This window comes from Octopus bimaculoides, chromosome 3 (genome assembly GCF_001194135.2).
Source record: "Octopus bimaculoides isolate UCB-OBI-ISO-001 chromosome 3, ASM119413v2, whole genome shotgun sequence".
Taxonomy (NCBI): Eukaryota; Metazoa; Mollusca; class Cephalopoda; order Octopoda; family Octopodidae; genus Octopus; species Octopus bimaculoides.
The window spans coordinates 94,443,241-94,449,053 of NC_068983.1; the positions used below are offsets into that span (position 1 = coordinate 94,443,241).

The following is a 5,813-nucleotide window of genomic DNA, read 5'->3' on the forward strand; positions in this document are numbered from 1 at the left end:
ATATATTTATATATGTATATATATATTCACACATACATACATACATACATACATACATACATACATACATACATAAATACATACATATGCCTATATACATATACACATCTAGACTGTAAAGTTACAGGTCAAAATACATGCTATTCGGTTACTGTTCATTTTTAGCATATGAGGTTTTAACTCAGGAGGATTAACCCGAGTTGCGGGTGTCAGGTTTGCATTAGTTAGGTATATTTTAGCTGTATGCAGGCACCTGGGTAATTATTCCGTAAATCTGTTTATAATGCGCTCCTTTGTTAACAATATTGAGAGTGATTCTTCGGGACATAACTGGCATTTCTGGGATAATGTGTTATAAGGACTCGCATGTCTAATTATGGACAAAGCTAGGTCATATTTTCCCTTTTCTTCCTTGAATCTCCAAAGTCTAATGCCACATCCATCTCCTACTATTAATTAATACAATACACACATACACACACACATTTAGGATATATATATATGTACCTTTGAGCGTGTACGCCTGTGTATTTGTGTTTGTGTATATGTGTGTGTGTCTCAGTGTGTGCGCGCGAGCGTGCGTGCGTGCATGCGTGTGTGCAAGCATGCGTGCGTGTGTGTGTGTGCGTGTGTGTGTGTGTGTGTGCGTGTGTGTATGAGCGAGAGAGAGAGAGATACGAAGACCAAAAGAATATTTAAGCATTTAAAATGTAGTACAAAGAAGCTTAAATTTTTCCATTGTGTGATTATGATGTCATAATATCAGTGACGTTTATTAGGAGCTTTTGTTTCAGAAATTTACAGTCTTTCAACGTTTCGCGGTGATAAGAGGCTTGGGAATGTGTGTGCCAGACGGTTCACCCAAACATCTGAAGACTTGTATGAAGTCAGCGTCATCTCCACCTAACCAGCATGTTATAGAGGTGCATGAAACGACTCTAAAAATATCAAGAACAAGGTGAAAATGAATCTGACTTCACATTAGTCTTCAGATGTGACGCTTTTACGGATCTGCTATATATAACCCTCTATTGGCTTATCCGTCTGCGGAATTAGCAAACTCTAGTGGTTCTTCAAACGGCACACATACTATCCACGCCCCTGTGTCCAGTGGTACGGTTCTGTTATTTTATGCTTACATTATGTTAGACACTTATGTTTCGTCGGTCAATAGACGCTACAGGCTAAAATTTAAACAAGTTTCAAACATTTTAAAAAGAGTTTAGCCAAGACGAAGAGGAAGTGACCATGCCTTTGGTAGGCCTTGAAAAGGTAGTGAGATTCAGAGAACTACTGCTTAGTTTGAGCATCTATAAGTCCATGCCTGCAGGGGGTGATGGGGACATAGGAACTTCAGAAGTTTTAGTATTTTGAGAATCGGAGAGTGCGAGTCCTAAGTACGTCGGATGCGCTTGACTGTGTGGTGCACAGGTAGCTAATTCAACGAAACAGAGTCTGTTTTAGTGGCGATAGAAAAGACAGAGAATGAGAGTAAAAAGAGCGAGGTTGAAGCGTAGAGATTGTTGTGTATGGACGAACGAGTCTTTGCCAAACACTCAGATAACTTTCTTTTGGATGTTTGAGATTCTGGATGATTGAGATTCTGGATGTTTGAGTGCGTATCAGCGTCGAGTGTGTTTGATATGGGACCAGTGTTTTATTGGGGAGTCTTACTCGAACAATGTAGAAGGTCAATAACGGATCAGAACTCTGAATAGGAAAACGGAGTTTTGGAATACACTTTTAGTTATGTTATGTATGTGAGGTAACCAGGGAAGGTCATCAAAGCTTATGAGGTCTTGCATTTATCATGACTTCGTGTAGAAGATATTAAGACGGTCATGTGAAAGGAACGGTGATGTAGTGTAGGGGTGATGTTGGGTGAAGTGTTGTTATATAGCCATGGTGTAATGCTGTGGAAGTCATGTTGTATAAGAGATGTTATAGAGGTGATGTTCTAAAGATGTGGTTAGATGTTGTGGAGATAAAGTGCTGATTCTGTTGCGCTGGTGATGATGTAATGTTGGTGTTATGTCAGTGATGTTTAATTTTGTGAAACTCATGCTGCGTTTGGTAATGATGGAGTTGTATAGGTGAATGAGTTATGTAGATGATGTAGCAACAATGATACTGTGTATGATATTGTGTGAGACAGTTTGAATGTGGTATAGAGGCTGTGTTGTTTTATAAGTTATATTGTGGTAATTAGGCTGTAGAGTTGGTGGCGATGATAATGTTATATAGGGGATTTGTGATGGTAATATCGTAAAGGAGTGCTGCGTGAGGGATGCTGTAGGGGGTATGCGAAAAATTTTGTTGGGGAGAACAGCTTTTGTTCTAGAAGCTTTCATTTTTCTATTTTAGCCTACACTTATTATCTCATGATGTGGTTTGTGCGTCAAGCATCAAAAGTAAGAAATAAAAACTACATCCTTATGTTGTTTGAATGAACATTTTATTTAGTACGATGTCTATGTATATCTATTAGGCTCCATCTCTACTCGTAGAGATAAACAGCAACAGCAACAACACCGATGAAGACGGCAACAACAACAGTAACAACACCACCACCAACAACAACAGTAAGAACATCAAGCTATACTTGTTCGTTCACACCAACTAAAAGTTGTGTCATCTAGTTGACATGAAACTTGAACCAATCTGAGAAAATGAATCAAAATTGGAATTAGATAAAAAAAAAAAAAAAAAAAAAATGAAGTGGCAAAGCCAACGTAATAAACACCTGCCTCCTTAAATTGGAAGTACTTAAATTAGAAAATATCAGTAAATTAATGTTCTGCTCCTACACATAGAAGTGTGTTGATATTCACTGAAGATGACCTTGCTAAATAGTTAATTGAAAAGAATTGAAGAAAAAAAAAACCTCTTAAGCAGTTGGCCAGAAGAATTTGGCATGATAATTAGAATAAATATGAAGAGCTTCTTTGCAAAGGTGAGTCACACGTAGTTTAGATATTTGCAGTAAATATTTGGTTACATTGACTCAGATGACTATTTTGCGGAAGTCCTTGACTGTGAAGTGTTTCTTTTTTATAAATTCGAGTGTCTTTCGTTTTGGTTGATTTTAATTTAATTCGCTTATTTAAAAACATTATTTTTTCTCGTGGATAAAATTGCATCAGGGTGAAGAAAATTAGAGAGGAGTGACTATTGAAAAATCTATTATTATCTATTTATCAATCAATGTTTAGTGTGTAATAACGTTGTATGCAGCGCCATCTGAAACATGGGCATACTGGACAGACCCAGTTCTTATCTATGTATGTTGTGGCTTATTGCCAATAGATAAATAAATACAATAGAGTCCAGTATACTAATTTGCTCAGGGGCCTATAATACTGTCAAGACGGCCCTGGCTTTATGGTATTTATCTATATTGGCGTATAATAAGTTGTATTGTATTTATTGTTTAGTGTATGATAAGCTGTGTAGTTTTTATCAATGTTTGACGTATAAGATGTCTGGTAGTTTTTGATAAGCTGTGATATGCTAAACGAACAACGTATTATCTCATGATGTGGTTTGTGCGTCAAGCATCAAAAGTAAGAAATAAAAACTACATCCTTATGTTGTTTGAATGAACATTTTATTTAGTACGATGTCTATGTATAATAATACTGCATTCTTTTATCTTAATATTTTGTGATGACTGATTAAGTAGCCATTTGTAACGTAAGAGAAGTCAAAGAATTTCAAATGGAAGTTGAAACCAGGTTGTGTTTTGGCTCACCAGAACTTACTACACACATTGTGATATTCATTTGTATCCACGTTTAAAATTATATCCTTACTGTTCACCGGAGAAGCGTGGAAGGCCCAGTGGAAAGGTATTAGATCGTGAGTTCAAATTGGTTGCATTTTGTTCACTTCGACATTCTCCAGTGCTACACACTAGTATGAAAACTCAAACCACACAGATAAACTTCGAATCTGCACAGTTTGATGCTACAGTGTGAATCAGACACGGCTGCGCACGAATGTCATCGTTATTCGTATTTTATTTTTCTGCGTTGCGCGAAGAGACATTCCACAGCTCAGTTGAAGATGTATACATACAGACAAATCCTGATGCTTATCTCTTTCAATATCGCGTCTATAAGCTAAGGATAAGACTACACATATTAGTGAGAGACATGTTTACTGATGATTGTTGTGCCCTTGTTTCCTATAGTCCACAGGATCTGCAAAACTTTGATGAATATTCATGACGGTGTAACCATAAAGTTCAGTTTGAAAATTAATATCCGGAAGACTGAAATTTTTTATCATCCAGATTCCAATCCAAGCCATGTTGCACAATCTGAACCTAAAAGGTTGATGCTGGTAGAAGTTGTCCATTTTATCTATTTGGACAGTTCAATCAATAATATCGGTAGCCTGAGAGAGAAAATAGATAACAAGATGAGCAAATCCTTCTCAGCATTGGGAAACTTGAGAGAACAACTGTGGAACAACATTACACGTCAGCTTAAGTGAGATGCAAAGTTAACTGAACAATATTACTATACACAATATTACATGAACGAAAGTATGGGCGGTATATCTCAAACAGTTAAAATAAACTGCATGGGTTCACGAGGAGACAGTTGAAACAGCGCATGAGTATCACATGAAAGACAAGATCAGATACACCATCCAAGGGAAAAAGCCAAGTCTCTAACTTTGAAGCGGTATTGATGCAAAGAAACTTAGTTGCCAATTTAAATACTCCGTGTACAGTTGTCTAATGGTACTATAAATCAAGATAGACCCCGACTGAGGTACAATGATGGAGCTAAATGTAACATGGGAAGACTAGATATCGATATCAACTGATGGACTACAAAATCTAAGGATAGAGTGCAATTGAGGGGAACGATTGACTTCTGATACTACAACTATCAACCATTTTATTTCGACAGTCATTGTAGTTTGTCGATGGGCTACCTACAATGTGTAACATAATTTAACATAAAAGTTATTTTGTTTTTATCTTTACTAGTTAGTTGCATCCATTTCCACTGACTCATCCCATTTGACTATCCTCCCTTCCCTCTTCCTGTATCTCGCTTTTCAGACACTGCGTTAAACACTTTTCCCCAATAATTTCACCTCGATTCTTCTGGAATTTTCTCCTCCCCTTTGAGCTTTTACTCCACTACATACATACATTAGCCCACAAATGTTCAAGCTGGACATCACTCTCACCCGTCTCAAAGTTACCTCCGACTATATTATAAAATCTTGCATTCATATAAATATTTCTCCGCCCCTTCAAACATTCTTACAAGTATCTTTATAATTATCAAAACATAATTATCATTTTTTACCTTTTATATTCAATTGAATTTAAAATTTCAGATTGAAGAAATAAGGTATTATTCTCTGTGATATATAACATGGCTGAGAACTGTCCAAAAATTTCATAGAGTTAAAGAGATAACTGAAATTAAATTGCATTAAGACAATATTTCTAACTTTGCTATAAAGTAAATTTGGTGATCAATACTCAAGAAAAATTACGTAACCTATCATACAAGATATCAATTACAATTAGAACTCCTCATATAATTAATTATAATCAACTTGTCACAAATTATACAGTTATATAATTCTTACTAATTCTGGCACAAAACCAGCAATTGTGATGGCGGTGATGGGAGTGGGGGCGTGAAAAGTCGATTACATCAACTCCAGTACTTGACTGGTACTTGATTTTATGTTGTTATATAATAACTGATAAGCAGCCTGTATGTTTATACACGCACACACTCCCCACCCCATATATATATATATATATATATATATATATA

General features: G+C 36.2%; 1 long non-coding RNA gene across 3 annotated transcripts in view; it reads left to right on the forward strand.

Moving 5' to 3' along the window:
* LOC106877519 (uncharacterized) overlaps positions 1-5,813 on the forward strand; it is a 59,143-nt gene that overhangs the window by 3,281 nt on the left and 50,049 nt on the right. For all 3 annotated transcript variants that reach the window (XR_008263699.1, XR_008263700.1, XR_001410387.2), the window contains exon 2: positions 2,489-2,953. This is a non-coding gene — a long non-coding RNA (uncharacterized LOC106877519). The remainder of the gene's footprint in view (positions 1-2,488; positions 2,954-5,813) is intronic.